Source organism: Triticum urartu, chromosome 3A, assembly GCF_056163025.1.
Source record: "Triticum urartu cultivar PI428250 chromosome 3A, HENAU_Tu73, whole genome shotgun sequence".
Lineage (NCBI taxonomy): Eukaryota > Viridiplantae > Streptophyta > Magnoliopsida > Poales > Poaceae > Triticum > Triticum urartu.
In genome coordinates this window covers 686,539,219-686,557,858 of record NC_141875.1, presented here as the reverse complement: position 1 = coordinate 686,557,858, position 18,640 = coordinate 686,539,219, and positions in this window count along the sequence as shown.

Genomic DNA, 18,640 nt, shown 5'->3' with positions numbered 1-18,640 from the left:
GTCCGCGGTCGGCGTGAAGACGGCGTCGGAGAGGTTGTGGCAGCGAAGCGCTTCGTCGCCGACGTCGTCGAGGGCTAGCGGTGGCGCTAGGGTTCGTGCGAGAGTGGAAGAAGAGATAATGACTGTTGTGAGGCGTGTATTTATAGGTACAGGGGCGGCACTGCGTTATTACACAGGTGCCCCTGGCGATTCACATCTGAGGGACACGTGGCCGTCATGCAACATATCGGGGGTTGTTCCACGTGCCACGCACGCTTGGATTGTCGGGTGGTCGTTCCCACTTCTCCGGGTTTCAGGTGAAGGAATGAGCACTGAAAACGGACTTAATGTTTGTCTCTGTATCTTCTGCTGACAAGGACGCAGAGAAGACATTTAACAGTTTCAATAGAATGCATATGACTTGGAGAGATAGAGTTTGAGATAGAAAGCATAGAGAGGTTAGGGTCCGATCACATTCACTTAGTTCAAAAGATTCAACAAGAAGACATAGCTATAAGTGAATGCTGTAGAGGACAGAACACTAGTATATATATATATATATTCAACACAGTGAAGATAATCATGAAGACATGTTGAAATTGAAGCCAAACCAAATGTGAAGACACAGCAAATGTAATGCCACGAGTGAAACACTTCGAGTAGAACCTTTGGTGGTGGCGTTACCCACCGTATAGGAAGTATTAGACCCAGACACGGCGCACAATTATCGTGGCGCTCCGAAGTGAAATTCCATATTAATGTATTCACACTTAGAATGTATGTCTTCATTGATTGAAGATATACTTTACTTCGTGTGTTGCACATCTAAGTCATCAATATGCATAAGTGTTAGGATGTGTGCCTGATCACAGGACATTTGAGGATTCCAAGATATTTAGCTCACACCGTAACTTGAAAAATCTTTTCTCGTCCAAGAGCTTGGTGAAGATATCTGCCAATTGCTCTTCAGTGTTGACGTGTATGATATCAATATCTTCCTTCACAACATGATCTCTGAGGAAGTGATGATGAATTTCAATGTGCTTTGTCTTCGAGTGCTGAACTGGGTTGTTGGCAATCTTGATGGCGCTTTCGTTGTCGCAGTAGAGTGGCACTTGCCTCAGATGAATGCCATAGGCCTGGAGTGTTTGCTTCATCCACAAAAGCTGAGCGCAGCAAGATCCAGCAACAATGTATTCAGATTCAGCAGTGGAGAGAGATACACAGTTCTGCTTCTTTGAAGACCAACATACAAGTGATCGTCCCAGAAAATGACATGTGCCTGATGTAGACTTGCGATCCACTTTGTCACCAGCATAATCAGCATCCGAGAATTGAACCAGATCAAACTCTGAGCCCTTTGGATACCATAATCCTAGAGTTGGGGTGTGAGCCAAATATCGAAGAATTCGCTTCACAGCTAAGTGATGCGACTCCTTTGGTGCCGCTTGGAATCGAGCACACATGCAAACACTAAGCATAATATCTGGCCTAGATGCACATAGATAAAGTAAAGAACCAATCATGGAGCGGTATACCTTTTGATCAAACTCTTTACCATTGTCGTCGGGACCCAAATGATGTTTGGCTGGTATTGGCGTCATGAAGCCTTTGCAGTCTTGCATACCGAACTTCTTCAGGCAATCTTTGAGATACTTCTCTTGAGATATGAAGATGCCATTGCGTTGCTGTCGTATTTGAAGACCGAGGAAGAACTTCAGCTCTCCAATCATGGACATCTGATATTGCTCTTGCATCATATATCCAAACTCTTCACGGTACTTCTGATTGGTCCAGCCGAAGATGATGTCATCCACATATATTTGGCACACAAACAGTTCACCATCATATGTCTTCGTGAAGAGAGTGGGGTCGAGAGAACCAGGTATGAAGCCTTTTCTCTTCAGGAAGTATTTGAGTGTGTCATACCAAGCCCGAGGTGCTTGTTTGAGGCCATACAGTGCCTTGTTGAGCTTGTATACCATGTCAGGATGTTTTGGATCTTCAAAGCCAGGCGGTTGTGCAACATACACTTCTTCTTCAATCTTGCCATTGAGAAAGGCGCTCTTCACATCAATTTGATATAGAAGTATGTTATGATGATTTGCATAGGCCAGCAGTATGCGTATGGCTTCAAGTCTAGCTACAGGAGCAAATGTTTCATCGAAGTCAATGACTTCCACTTGAGTATATCCTTGAGCAACGAGACGAGCTTTGTTTCTGACAATTTGACCATGCTCATCTTGCTTGTTGCGGTATATCCATTTGGTGCCTATTATGTTGTGCTTCCGAGGATCAGGACGCTTAACCAGTTCCCATACATTATTCAGCTCAAACTGTTGAAGCTCTTCCTGCATAGCTTAAATCCATTCAGGCTCCATGAAGGCTTCTTCAACTTTCTTGGGTTCTGTTATTGAGACGAATGCGAAGTGCCCACAGAAATTTGCTAGCTGAGTTGCCCTTGAACGAGTGAGGGGACCAGGTGCATTGATGCTATCAATTATTTTCTCAATCTGCACTTCATTGGCAACACGAGGATGTACAGGGCGAAGATTTTGCTCTTGCTGATCATTGTCATTGTTAGTGGGATTGTCTTCAGGCTGAGCATTGTCTTTAGGTTGATCAGGTGCGGAGATGATAAGTTCCTCTTCAGGTTGAGCTTCAGAGGGTATGATTTCTCCAGTTCCCATTAGCTTGATTGACTCGCTGGATGGAACTTCATCTAGCACATTTGGCAGGTGCTCTCTTTGTGAACCGTTAGTCTCATCAAATCGCACATCCACTTTTTCAACCACTTTATAATGAAAGAGATTGAAGACTCTGTAGGAGTGTGAATCCTTTCCATATCCAAGCATTAAACCCTCATGTGCTTTTGGTGCAAATTTTGAAGTGTGATGTGGATCCTTGATCCAGCACCTGGATCCAAATACTCTGAAGTAACTGACATTTGGTTTCTTGCCAGTAAGGAGCTCATAAGATGTCTTGTTTAGAAGCTTGTGAAGATAAACATGATTGATTGTATGGCATGCAGTATCAATGGCTTCAGGCCAGAATTTTCTTGGAGTCTTGTATTCATCAAGCATCGTTCGGGCCATCCCAATGAGTGTTCTGTTTTTGCGTTCGACGACGCCATTCTACTGTGGCGTGTACGGGGCTGAGAATTCATGTGTGATGCCCAAAGTATCAAGATATGTATCAAGGCTAGTATTCTTGAATTCAGTGCCATTGTCACTTCTGATGTGCTTTATCTTGGCGCCATAGTTGTTCATTGCTCGATTGGCGAAGCGTCTGAAGACATCCTGCACTTCAGTCTTGTAGAGGATTATGTGCACCCAAGTATATCTATAATAATCATCAACAATGACAAAGCCATAGAGACAAACAGTAGTAGTAAGAGTTCAGTAATGAGTAGGACCGAAAAGATCAATGTGGAGCAGTTCGAAGGGTCGAGTAGTTGTCATGATTGTCTTTGATGGATGTTTGGCCCTCGTCATCTTTCCTGCTTCACAGGCACCGCATAAGTGATCTTTCTTGAACTTGACGCCCTCGATGCCTATGACATGCTTCTTCTTTGCAAGGGTGTGGAGGTTCCTCATGCCAGCATGCCCTAGCCTCCGATGCCAGAGCCAGCATTCTGAAGCTTTTGCTAGAAGACATACGGCAAGATGTGGTCCTGCTGAGAAATCTACCACATACAAATCATCTTTCCGATACCCTTCAAACACTAGAGACTTGTCAGATTCCATTAGAACAAGGCAGCGATATTTTCCAAACATTACGATCATGTTCAAATCGCAAAGCATTGAGACAAACATTAAGTTGAAGCCAAGGGATTCAACAAGCATGACTTTATCCATGTGTTGATCCTTTGAGATTGCAACTCTACCTAAACCCAATACCTTACTTTTACCAGTGTCAGCAAATGTGATATGACTCTTGTCGGATGGACGTAAGGTTGAGTCCATAAGAAGGCTTCTTTTGCCAGTCATGTGATTGGTACACCCACTATCAACAATCCATTCTGAAGACACTGGTGTCGTACCCTACAGTGCAGTTAGGGGGGTAGGCTTCACGAAGAGACTAGTGAAGCAAAAACATTTGACGAACCAGTGGGTTATAAAAGCTTAGATCCAGATTAGGACTAATAGGGAGAGTAGCAAGCGATTCAGGAATGAAGTACATAGTAAGACCATTCGGGCATTTGATCTTGCGCCCTACAAGATGTTTAAGGTCCCCAGCAATAGCGTCAGACGATTTTGGTTTTCTGCTGGAGACCTTTCCCTGCAAAAGAGAGTTAAGCTTTCTTAGCCACCCACATCTTCAAGGGTGGCTTAGAAGCAATAAGTCTAAGTGCAGCATCTGAGAACTTTGGCTTTGGAGCCCTAGCAAAAAGTCTTGAAGGCGGACAATAGTACTCATAAGAATAAGCAGAATAGTCCTTGGTCTTATGAACATGGCGGTTTGATGAACCGCGCTCATATTCATAGGCCTGAGTATGGTTTCCCTGCAAAACATTTGCGTTAGTGCAACTCAAGTGAGTCCTCTGTCTGTATGAAGCCTTTGGGTCGTATGAAGCATGTGGTATGGGGTTTGTCGGTGGTGTTTGGCGGTGCAGACGAACTTGGAGCAGTGTCGAAGCATGCTGAAGGAGGTGGCGGTGAAGTAGCATCGTCTTCATCCTCGATCACTCTGGCATTCACAGTTGCAGCAGAGGAAGAGAACTCAGAGTCTTCAAGAGATGGAGTTCGTCGCAGCACTGCCCTTCGAGGAGGTGTGGAGTCAAACTTGAAGCATTCAGAGAAGCCATCCTCTTGAAGATCATCTTCATAGCACATCAGCGTCAGCCCTTTCCATGTGCGTCGAGAGGTTTCATGGGCAACAAAAGCATTCTTGGTGGCAAGATTGCGAATGCGGTTGACATCCACCAAGAGGCTTTGCATTTGGCGCTTCATCCAGTCATGATGCCTATCCTGTTTATGATGAAGAGCCAAAAGAAGCTCTCGGTCATTGAGAACACGAGTGCGCTTCTTGGGTCATTGGGCAGTTGTGCTATCGGTGGCTTTAGTGAGAGCAGGATGCGGTGCACGTGTAGTGCCAGCCAAATGATACACACGAGTGACTGCTTCAACTCCTTCAATGTTCTGAGAAAAACTTTGATGCTCTGCATTCTGAAGACTTAGAGGTTCCTTGGCAGGCTCAGGATAAATGGCTTCAACAGACATATCCACATCAGGCAGAAAGATCCGATGATTGCGAGCAGATGGCTGATATGAGATAGCGGAGTGGAGTTTAATCAGCCGCATTATCCATGGAGCATAGAACATCAAGCCAAAAAGATCAGAGCCTGATGCAGCAAGTTGGCGGATGAAGTAGTCCTGTGCATTGAAGCATTTGCCATGAAGAATAATGAAGACCAATGTCTTCATTGCACCTTCCAGCTTGGCATGTGGAGAATGTCCTTTGATGGGCCAGAGAGTTCGCCTTATGATATGATAAATAGTCCTGGGCAGATACTCAAGGTCTTTAATAAGAAACTCCTTGGGATACGCAGCATCTTGGGGCAAAGGCTTCATCATGCTGAGCATCTGACTCATGTTAGGTTCAGGCTTCTGAAAGATGCTCTCCACAGCTTCACTGTGAAGCTGACAGCCAGTTTCGTAGAGATCGCTAGGAGTGGGTAGACCAGTGAGCTCAATGATGTCAAAGGGTTTGGCTTCGTGATGAACGTTTCCTGTCATCCACTCCATGACTCAAGTCTTCGGATCTCTGTTGTACCCACGGATGTGAAGTGTGGCATAGACTTGGAGCAGCAACTCTTCATTCCAATGCTCTTGGTCGGTGATGAACGGCAGCAGTTCAACCTCTTTGAAGCAATCTAGAGCTTCTTCCAGACAGGGCAGACCAGCTATTTCTTCAATGTCAAGACGCTTGTGTGGGAAGATGCGACCTTGATTGTATAGAATGCAAGAGTAATAGCTTCGCTGCGGATAGCTCCAGAACCTATCAGATGATATTCTTTCCCTTGAGTAGTAGTTCCTGGAGCTATTGAAGAAAGTGTTGTCTGCTCTGAAGCCATTGACATTGAAGGATCCAGGTGCTGATGCAGGACCTGGAAACCTGGGCAATCTTGGGATTGGCTTCTGTACCTGAGGCCTGTGCTCAACATGATAGTCGAACTGAGGACCAGTAGCAGGCGCAGGAATAGAAGCAGTGGGATCAGTGGCTTCGCTGACTTCTGGTGCTTGGGTTGTTGAAGGCTCCACATTAGCTTCAGCCATGACAGAGTTAGTGGCTTCATTGGTGTTGGTGGTGGCAGCCTCAAGATTTTCAACCTCCACTTGACGAGCTGGAGGGTCGGTCACAGTCACGTTCTCCTCGAGAACAGCTTCTTGGTGGGACAGGGGAGTAGCAGCTTTTGGGCTTTCTTCTTCATCGGCTGATGTAGCCAGAATGTCTTCAGCAGCTTTAGATTCAGACTCAAGAGACTGGAGGCCTTGGTCCTTTGCGAAGCCTGCGTAACGCTGGCGACGCCTGTGGAGTTGGTGTTAGCTGGGCCTCAAAGTCTTCTTCCTCTTGTGCTTGTGGGCGATCAGCCCATGATGCATCCTGACAATTGGCGTCAAAGGATGACCAATGCTGATGAGCTCGCTGTGCGTTAGCACAGGTGATGATACCTGTTGGTGCTCGAGCCAAGGAAGAATTGCATCATCTTCAACGTGGTCATGGTGACCAATGTCTTCAGCAGCGATGGGATCAGCTGCTGGAATGTCTTCAGCTTCATGAGCCTCTATGAAAGCAGGCTCATGGACAGTCAGTTGACGTTCTTCAGGTTCAGTGTCAGGTGCAAACCATGGAGATGGGTTCAACAATCAAGGGCTCTGTGGGAGCAGCCCGTTCTTTCTTGGTATTCCTAAAAGTGCGTTATATCGACTAGAGGGGGGTGAATAGGTGATTTTTATGAAAGTATTCAAAACGTGGAAGTTATGAAGACAAACAGTAGAGATATGCCTATTACTATGCAGCAGAAGGTAGATTACACTAGGCAAGCCATGGTCAAGTATTCAATAGAGTGAGAGCAAGTGACAAATAGCTGCAGTGTAATGAGGATCAGGTAGGAAGATATTGTGAAGCCAAACAGATCATACATTCACGTTGTGAAGACAAAAGATAGAGCAAACATGCAATGACTTCACAATGAGTAACAGTAAGTAAAAAGGAAGTGCAGATGAAACCAGTGACTCATTGAAGACAATGATTTGTTGGACCAGTTCCAGTTGCTGTGACAACTGTACGTCTGGTTGGAGCAGCTAGGTATTTAAACCCTAGGACACACAGTCCCGGACACCCAGTCCTGAACACGCAGCTCAGGACACCCAGTCCTCACCGTATTCTCCTTGAGCTAAGGTCACACAGACCTTGCCCAATCACTCTGGTAAGTCTTCAAGGTAGACTCCCAAACCTTCAAAGACTTCGTTCACCGGCAATCCACAATGTCTCTTGGATGCTCAGAACGCGACGCCTAACCGGCTGGAGGATGCACAGTCGTCAAGTGTAATAAGTCTTCGGATCACTCAGACAAGAAGACTTAAGTGATGCCCAATTCTCTCTGGCTCTGGGTGGTTAGGGATTTATCCTCAATAGGTATTCTCTCTCTCTCTCAAAGGCTTCGAGGTGGGTTGCTCTCAAACGACAAAAGCCGTGCACTGAATCTGAGCAGCCAACAGTTTATGGTTGCAGGGGGTGGACTATTTGTAGCCACTAGGCAACCCGACCTGATTTGTCCGAAATGACCCTGGGTCACTAAGGAACTGACATGTGTTCCAGCGGTCAGATTTGAAACCCACACGACAACTTTACTTGGGCTACAAGCAAAGCTGACTTGTCCGACTCTGGACAAGATTTGCTCTCATAGTCTTCACTCTAAGACATAGGTTTTTAATTAGGCATCACTTCAGTCGTTCTGACTAGTACGGTGGTTCCTATGACTCAACACAAATGAAAGAGAACTACGAAAGATCTAAGTCTTCGAGTTCCATAGGCTTCACGTGGTGTCTTCTCTTGTCATAGTCTTCAATGTGAATATCTTCATATACCACCATTGACTTCAATGTCTTCATACATTTTTAGGGGTCATCTCTGGTAGGAAAACCGAATCAATGAGAGACATCTACCTGTGTTATCCTGCAATTTTCACAAACACATTAGTCCCTCAACTAGGTTTGTTGTCAATACTCCAAAACCAACTAGGGGTGGCACTAGATGCACTTACAATTCCGCTTCTTCTTGGAGGGAGCAGTGGCAGAGGCTTCAGGATGTTTCCTCTTCCTTGCTTCAGCCTCAGCAGTCCTCGTCTTCTTCAGCACTGAAGCGGTTGACCGGGCCTTTGGCTTCGAGCCAGTCATGCTAGTTGGGAAGACAATGGGATCTGCTTCCTGCCTTGGTGCATTGGGTTCAGCCACAGTGGGCTTCTTCTTCTGCTTAGCAGCCATCCTGGGATCAATGCCCGGATGCCCAAGGGCCTCGCTCTTCTCAGCCTCGTTGTAGCCTTGCACACACTTGTCAGCCAGGCTCTTCATGCGCTCCCGAGAACCCTGAGCTTCTGCGTGTTTCTTGAGAAAGACTTCTTTGAGCTCGTGCAGCATAATCTTGAAGTTTTTCACCTCTTGTACACTGAGCTTGGCCATATGCTTCTTGAACTGAGCCTTTTCATAGTCAATCTTTTGCTTCAGTTCGACGATGCGCTGCTTGAGAGCTAGCTCTGAAGCAATGGCGCCATGGAAGGCGACACTGAGGCCAATGGGTAGTTGCAGATCTTCGAAGCTGATGTTGGGCGTGTCAAACCACTCATCAATGAAGTTGTGGATGATTGTCACATCAAAGAGAGGCAGATCATTGAATATTTCTGCTTCTTCTTTGCTCTTGATGAGTTGCTCAAGAGCGTCATCTGCAAGATCTTCATCACTGGACAGATCAATGGCATCGTTTCGCAAAATGGCAGTAGCTGTCAGTTCTTGGACGGTGTGTGGCAGAGGCATCTTGACCTTCTGGGGCTTGGAGATGCGTGACAAATCTTCAGACTGCACACTGTCTTCAGGAGGTGCAGTGGCCAAAGGCTTCGCCCATGAGATTTTTGGTGCATAGGCAGGCTTATAAGCTTTTGGCTCCTTCAGTTTCTTTGGCTTCGGCGCTGCAGGCGCTTCATCTGAGTCAGCGTCATCTGCAGGCTCATTTACGGCAGTCCCTTGAACCACGATATGGGTGATGAGACTTTCAAGGTTGTAGAAGGGCCCAAGAAGTTTGGGTTCAGCTTCACGAGTTCCATCGGCACGGGGAGCAGAGGGTCCAGGGTTGAAGTCTAAACCAAAGGACTTCTTGTTCTGCTTCGCTGAGTTCTTGGCAAATTGGAAGTTGTGCTTGAACAGATTGTCGTCACGGCACCATAGTAGTGACGATGGGTGTGCATCTGCAGGCTGTGGCCCACGGACCATGCAGGGATAGAAGCCTTGTTCAATGGCTTCTTCTCTGGACCTGGGTTGAAGATTTTTGTATAGGATGTCTCCCCACCACTACTAGGAAAAGGCCTACTAATGGCGCACCTAATTTGGCCATTAATGGCGCATTAGTGGTGCGCCATTAGTGCCACGCCATTAGTATATTTTACTAATGGCGCACCACTGGTGCGCCATTAGTATCTGGTATACTAATGGCGGACCTCAGATGCGCCATTAGTATATACAACAGTGCGCCATTAGTATGCCTCCCAGGGGGCCATGTATACCCAAGTGCTTTGGCATACTAATGGCGCATAACAACAAGATGCGCCATTAGTAACTTCGGCATACTAATGGCGCACTGTTTAATGATGCGCCATTAGTATCATTTGGCATACTAATGGCGCACTGTGATGTGATGCGCCATTAGTATCCTTTGGCATACTAATATTAGGTTTTTTATTTTTTAATTTTCTGTTTTTTGCACAGGTTACAAAATGTATAATTGGACAAAATATAGACAGCACACATCAACAACAGATTCATCGAATACAATAGAAGATTAGTCTCTGAATACAATTCATCATATTAGTCTCCGAATACAATTCATCATATTAGTCTCCGAATTGAAAAGACCGAACAAAGATAGAACATTATATTACAAGTCTCGAGACCGCGAGTAGCGAGTTTGTCTTCACATTACAAGTCGATATCGATCATCTAAACTACCATCACATAGAAGAGAGCTACGGTCATCACGATGAGCATCATCAAGATGAAACTCGTCTTCATCCGGTTCCTCCAATGCTCCCCACCCTCTCCCGCTAGATAGCGGGCGTATCTAGATTCGGCCTCGGCCCTAGTGGTGTACCCTTTGTAACTGTTACCGCTGAATCGGTGAACCTGTCTCCGACACTCCTCCCAGTCGTCGTAGACTCCGGGAACCTTACCCTTGTACAAGACATACGACGACATCGCTATGCACTAGCCAAACGAAACGTTAGTACCAATTCATAGACAATACATAAGCAATATATAAGTATGCAACGGAACGATCGGAAGAGAAAAGCAAGACATTAATAGCATCGATTACATCTAAGTTGAACAACTCTCGAAACCAAAGAGACATACTACAAGTTCATTAAAGTTTAATTACAACATGAGCCAATCGATGTTTCAGAACTAGACACAGCATCACTGCTTTGGACTCGACTCAAGGGACCGGAGTGTGGATGAAGCCGCCGTCTATCGTGGGAGTCATGAAATAACGGGCGTTGTCAGCCTGCATTTGTAGCATTGTGTCGATGTCACTGTTGGACGGTTGATTTCTGAGGTAGAACTGCCCCGAGGTACGAAGGACATCTTGATGGATGATTTCCGCAAACTCCGACTGGATGCCAAAGAATTCTTGTCTGATGTCCGCGTCCTGGATTACCGACACGCTCGCGGCCCAATCTTTGAGTTTACTCGGTAGCAGAAGTTGATGATGGTCCCGTACGATCGCCCGCATGTGATGGATGGCGTAGCAGGCACCCTTCTGACCGCCAGGCGGCTGCTTGACGCAGCAGAACATCGTATTGTGGGAGAACACGTGCTTGCCGTACTTACGAATAGGCCTGGTGAAGGTGCCTCCAGATTTGACGTAGCCGGGGAGAACATCATCAAGAACCTTCTTGACATTTGTGTAGTCTACGTTCGACTGACGGTCCGGGTCGAAATACGTGGCCATGGAATATTTGGGGCTTATGAGGATGAGCGTGCAATGTGTGTCACTGCAGAAAACACGGAATGTTAAAAGAAAAACGATCGAAATCTAAGAATTCATATGTTACGGGGCGGTTGAGGGGAGGACTTACTCGGGAAAGTAAGGCACGAGGAAGTTATCCTTATCTTGGTTTGCCAGAATGACGCCTTCGAGGTAAGAACTCGCGACTTGACAGTCCCCAGCGCTACCCAAGATCTTGGCACGCATGTAGAAGGGGTCGACTATCACGATGTCCGGGGTCTTGTCGCGAATGATCCGCATCTCCATACTCAGCGAAAATAGCCGAACGAAGGTGTAGTGCAGCAGATGAAGGTTCAACATAGCGTGGATGTCATCAAACTGCAGGACGATCATACCCCCGATGGAGTTATCCACAAAGCCCTTGCCCTCTGGCACCTTGGCCGCGAAAACCGGGTATGCCACATCCTTCTCTCTGAGACGCCGCTTCTCCAAAGAAAGAACACTGTCATGCAGACTCCGGATAGCACCGGTTGCAGCATCGAGCATATTTCTCGGTAGCATTGGCCTACCCGCCACATGTAGCCTCCTCATTAAATCCTCAGGTGAAGGTGGCCCGTCCTGAGCACGGATCGTACTCGGTGTCGGCTGGCCCGCACCCTTGTTAGTCTTTCTTTTGCGTGCCTTCTTCTTCTCCTGTAATGGGACTGAGTTCTACTCACAGACCGCCTTCTTGAGTGTGTTGGGCCTGATAATATTTCGCACCTCGCCTATCTGAGGCTCGGTGAAGTCGGCAGCTGGAGGCGTCTCCTGAGAGCCGAACGGCAGACGACGCCTGTTGCAACTTGGCTTCTCCACGGTACCAGCAAGATCGAGCACGTATTTTGTTGGGTTGGGTTCTTGAGAAGGAGGCCCCATGAAGTCGCCACCGTACCCATGATCGGCAAAGTACTGATCGACGTTGCCAAATGTATCGTCGTCGTCGTTCTGATCCTGTGCCATATGCATGTTTGGATCCAGTGGCATAGGGATATCCGACACCGTTGCGGCGGTCTTGCCATGCGGCCGACTTGGCGCCGACACGACTGGCGGTGTTGTCTTTGGGGTGGTGTCCCCCGCCCCCAAACGAATCTGGCTCTTCGGCCAAAGCAGGGGCCAGCTCAGGCAGGCACTGAGGGTCATCACTGAAGGAAATATGCCCTAGAGGCAATAATAAAGTTATTATTTATTTCCTTATACTCATGATAAATGTTTATTATTCATGCTAGAATTGTATTAACCGGAAACATAATACATGTGTGAATACATAGACAAACAAAATGACACTAGTATGCCTCTACTTGACTAGCTCGTTAATCAAAGATGGTTATGTTTCCTAACCATGAACAATGAGTTTTATTTGATTAACGAGGTCACATCATTAGTTGAATGATCTGATTGACATGACCCATTCCATTAGCTTAGCACACGATCGTTTAGTATGTTGCTATTGCTTTCTTCATGACTTATACATGTTCCTATGACTATGAGATTATGCAACTCCCGTTTGCCGGAGGAACACTTTGGGTGGTACCAAACGTCACAACGTAACTGGGTGATTATAAAGGAGCATTACAGGTGTCTCCGAAGGTAGATGTTGGGTTGGCGTATATCGAGATTAGGATTTGTCACTCCGATTGTCGGAGAGGTATCTCTGGGCCCTTCTCGGTAATACACATCACATAAGCCTTGCAAGAATTACAACTAATATGTTAGTTGTGAGATGATGTATTACAGAACGAGTAAAGAGACTTGCCGATAACGAGATTGAACTAGGTATTGGATACCGACGATCGAATCTCGGGCAAGTAACATACCGATGACAAAGGGAACAACGTATGTTGTTATGCGGTCTGACCGATAAAGATCTTCGTAGAATATGTAGGAGCCAATATGGGCATCCAGGTCCCGATATTGGTTATTGACCGGAGACGTGTCTCGGTCATGTCTACATTGTTCTCGAACCCGTAGGGTCCGCACGCTTAAGGTTACGATGACAGTTACATTATGAGTTTATGCATTTTGATGTACCGAAGGTTGTTCGGAGTCCCGGATGTGATCACGGACATGACGAGGAGTCTCTAAATGGTCGAGACGTAAAGATTGATATATTGGAAGCCTATGTTTGGACATCGGAAGTGTTCTGGGTGAAATCGGGATTTTACCGGGTTACCGGGAGGTTACCGGAACCCCCCGGGAGCCATATGGGCCTTCATGGGCCTTAGTGGAAAGGTGAAGGGCTGCCCATAAGGGCTGCGCGCCTCCCCCCTTCCCCTAGTCCTATTAGGACTAGGAGAGATGGCCGGCCACCCCTCTCCATCTTTCCCCCTCGGGGAATCCTAGTTGGAATAGGATTGGGGGGGGGGGAGTCCTACTCCCGGAAGGAGTAGGACTCCTCCTGCGCCTCTCTCCCTGGACGGAGCCCCTCTCCCCCCTTGGCTCCTTTATATACTGAGGTAGAGGCACCCTAGAACACACCAGTTGATCCACGTGATCTATTCCTTAGCCATGTGTGGTGCCCCCTGCCACCATATACCTCGATAATACTGTAGCGGAGTTTAGGCGAAGCCCTGCTGCTGTAGTACATCAAGATCGTCACCACGCCGTCGTGCTGACAGAACTCTTCCCCGACACTTTGCTGGATCGGAGTCCGGGGATCGTCATCGAGCTGAATGTGTGCTCGAACTCGGAGGTGCCGTAGTTTCGGTGCTTGATCGGTTGGATCGTGAAGACGTACGACTACTTCCTCTACATCGTGTCATCGCTTCCGCAGTCGGTCTGCGTTGGGTACGTAGACAACACTCTCCCCCTCGTTGCTATGCATCACATGATCTTGCGTGTGCGTAGGAATTTTTTTGAAATTACTACGAAACCCAACAGTGGTATCCGAGCCTAGGTTATTTATGTTGATGTTATATGCACGAGTAGAACACAAGTGAGTTGTGGACGATACAAGTCATACTGCCTACCAGCATGTCATACTTTGGTTCGGCGGTATTGTTGGACGAGACGACCCGGACCAACCTTACACGTACGCTTACCGAGACCGGTTCCCTCGACCTGCTTTGCACAGAGATGGCTTGCGGGCGACTGTCTCTCCAACTTTAGTTGAACCAAGTATGGCTACGCCCGGTCCTTGTGAAGGTTAAAATTAAGTCTATTTGACAAACTATCGTTGTGGTTTTGATGCGTAGGTGAGATTGGTTCTTACTTAAGCCCGTAGCAGCCACGTAAAACATGCAACAACAAAGTAGAGGACGTCTAACTTGTTTTTGCAGGGCATGTTGTGATGTGATATGGTCAAGGCATGATGCTGAATTTTATTGTATGAGATGATCATGTTTTGTAACCGAGTTATCGGCAACTAGCAGGAGCCATATGGTTGTCGCTTTATTGTATGCAATGCAATCGCGATGTAATGCTTTACTTTATTACTAAACGGTAGTGATAGTCTTGGAAGCATAAGATTGGCGAGACGACAACGATGCTACGATGGAGATCAAGGTGTCACGCCGGTGACGACGGTGATCATGACGGTGCTTAGGAGATGGAGATCACAGGCACAAAATGATGATGGCCATATCATATCACTTATATTGATTGCATGTGATGTTTATCTTTTATGCATCTTATCTTGCTTTGATTGACGGTAGCATTATAAGATGATCTCTCACTAAATTATCAAGAAGTGTTCTCCCTGAGTATGCACCGTTGTGAAAGTTCTTCGTGCTGAGACACCACGTGATGATCGGGTGTGATAGGCTCTACGTTCAAATACAACGGGTGCAAAACAGTTGCGCACGCAGAATACTCAGGTTATACTTGACGAGCCAAGCATATACAGATATGGCCTCGGAACACGGAGACCGAAAGGTCGAGCGTGAATCATATAGAAGATATGATCAACATAATGATGTTCACCGATGAAACTACTCCATCTCACGTGATGATCGGACATGGTTTTGTTGATTTGGATCACGTGATCACTTAGAGGATTAGAGGGATGTCTATCTAAGTGGGAGTTCTTAAGTAATATGATTAAATTGAACTTAAATTTATCATGAACTTAGTACCTGATAGTATCTTGCTTGTTTATGTTGATTGTAGATAGATGGCTCGTGCTGTTGTTCCGTTGAATTTTAATGCGTTCCTTGAGAAAGCAAAGTTGAAAGATGATGGTAGCAATTACACGGACTGGGTCCGTAACTTGAGGATTATCCTCATTGCTGCACAGAAGAATTACGTCCTGGAAACACCGCTGGGTGCCAGGCCTGCTGCTGGAGCAACGCCAGATGTTATGAACGTCTGGCAGAGCAAAGCTGATGACTACTCGATAGTTCAGTGTGCCATGCTTTACGGCTTAGAATCGGGACTTCAACGACGTTTTGAACGTCATGGAGCATATGAGATATTCCAGGAGTTGAAGTTAATATTTCAAGCAAATGCCCGGATGGAGAGATATGAAGTCTCCAATAAATTCTATAGCTGCAAGATGGAGGAGAACAGTTCTGTCAGTGAGCATATACTCAAAATGTCTGGGTATAATAATCACTTGATTCAATTGGGAGTTAATCTTCCAGATGACTGCGTCATTGACAGAATTCTCCAATCACTGCCACCAAGCTAGCTTCGTGATGAACTATAATATGCAAGGGATGAACAAGACTATTCCCGAGCTCTTCGTGATGCTGAAAGCTGCGGAGGTAGAAATCAAGAAAGAGCATCAAGTGTTGATGGTCAACAAGACCACTAGTTTCAAGAAAAAGGGCAAAGGAAAGAAGAAGGGGAACTTCAAGAAGAACGGCAAGCCAGTTGCTGCTCAAGAGAAGAAACCTAAGTCTGGACCTAAGCCTGAAACTGAGTGCTTCTACTGCAAGCAGACTGGTCACTGGAAGCGGAACTACCCCAAGTATTTGGCGGATAAGAAGGATGGCAAAGTGAACAAAGGTATATGTGATATACATGTTATTGATTTGTACCTTACTAATGCTCGCAGTAGCACCTGGGTATTTGATACTGGTTCTGTTGCTAATATTTGCAACTCGAAACAGGGGCTATGGATTAAGCGAAGATTGGCTTAGGACGAGGTGACGATGCGCGTGGGAAATGGTTCCAAAGTCGATGTAATCGCGGTCGGCACGCTACCTCTACATCTACCTTCGGGATTAATATTAGACCTAAATAATTATTGTTTGGTGCCAGCGTTGAGCATGAACATTATATCTGGATCTTGTTTAATGCGAGACGGTTATTCATTTAAATCAGAGAATAATGGTTGTTCTATTTATATGAGTAATATCTTTTATGGTCATGCACCCTTGAAGAGTGGTCTATTCTTATTGAATCTCGATAGTAGTAATACACATATTCATAATGTTGAAGCCAAAAGATGCAGAGTTGATAATGAAAGTGCAACTTATTTGTGGCACTGTCGTTTAGGTCATATCGGTATAAAGCGCATGAAGAAACTCCATACTGATGAACTTTTGGAACCACTTGATTATGAATCACTTGGTACTTGCGAACCGTGCCTCATGGGCAAGATGACTAAAACACCGTTCTCCGGTACTATGGAGAGAGCAACAGATTTGTTGGAAATCATACATACCGATGTATGTGGTCCGATGAATATTGAGGCTCGTGGCGGATATCGTTATTTTCTCACCTTCACAGATGATTTAAGCAGATATGGGTATATTTACTTAATGAAACATAAATCTGAAACATTTGAAAGGTTCAAAGAATTTCAGAGTGAAGTTGAAAATCATCGTAACAAGAAAATAAAGTTTCTACGATCTGGTCGTGGAGGAGAATATTTGAGTTACGAGTTTGGTGTACATTTGAAAAACTGTGGAATAGTTTCGCAACTCACGCCACCCGGAACACCACAACGTAATGGTGTGTCCAAACGTCGTAATCGTACTTTACTAGATATGGTGCGATCTATGATGTCTCTTACTGATTTACCGCTATCATTTTGGGGTTATGCTCTAGAGACGGCCGCATTCACGTTAAATAGGGCACCATCAAAATCCGTTGAGACGACGCCTTATGAACTGTGGTTTGGCAAGAAACCAAAGTTGTCGTTTCTTAAAGTTTGGGGCTGCGATGCTTTTGTGAAAAAGCTTCAACCTGATAAGCTCGAACCCAAATCGGAGAAATGTGTCTTCATAGGATATCCAAAGGAAACTATTGGATACACCTTCTATCACAGATCCGAAGGCAAGACTTTTGTTGCTAAATTCAGAAACTTTCTTGAGAAGGAGTTTCTCTCGAAAGAAGTGAGTGGGAGGAAAGTAGAACTTGATGAGGTAACTGTACCTACTCCCTTGTTGGAAAGTAGTACATCACAGAAAATTGTTTCTGCGACACCTACACCAATAAGTGAGGAAGTTAATGATAATGATCATGAAACTTCAGAACAAGATACTACTGAACCTCGTAGATCAACCAGAGTAAGATCCGCACCAGAGTGGTACGGTAATCCAGTTCTAGAAGTCATGCTACTAGATCATGATGAACCTACGAACTATGAAGAAGCGATGGTGAGCCCAGATTCCGCAAAGTGGCTTGAAGCCATGAAATCTGAGATGGGATCCATGTATGAGAACAAAGTATGGACTTTGGTTGACTTGCCCGATGATCGGCAAGCAATTGAGAATAAATGGATCTTCAAGAAGAAGACTGACGCTGATGGTAATGTTACTGTCTACAAATCTCGACTTGTCGCGAAAGGTTTTTAACAAGTTCAAGGGATTGACTACGATGAGACTTTCTCACCCGTAGCGATGCTTAAGTCCGTCCGAATCATGTTAGCGATTGCCGGATTTTATGATTATGAAATTTGGCAGATGGATGTAAAAACTGCATTCCTGAATGGATTTCTGGAAGAAGAGTTGTATATGATGCAACCGGAAGGTTTTGTCGATCCAAAGGGAGCTAACAAAGTGTGCAAGCTCCAGCGATCCATTTATGGACTGGTGCAAGCCTCTCGGAGTTGGAATAAACGTTTTGATAGTGTGATCAAAGCATTTGGTTTTATACAGACTTTCGGAGAAGCCTGTATTTACAAGAAAGTGAGTGGGAGCTCTGTAGCATTTCTGATATTATATGTGGATGACATATTGCTAATTGGAAATGATATAGAATTTCTGGATAGCATAAAGGGATACTTGAATAAAAGTTTTTCAATGAAAGACCTCGGTGAAGCTGCTTACATATTAGGCATTAAGATCTATAGAGATAGATCAAGACGCTTAATTGGACTTTCACAAAGCACATACCTTGACAAAATTTTGAAGAAGTTCAAAATGCATCAAGCAAAGAAAGGGTTCTTGCCTGTGTTACAAGGTGTGAAATTGAGTAAGACTCAATGCCCGACCACTGCAGAAGGTAGAGAGAATATGAA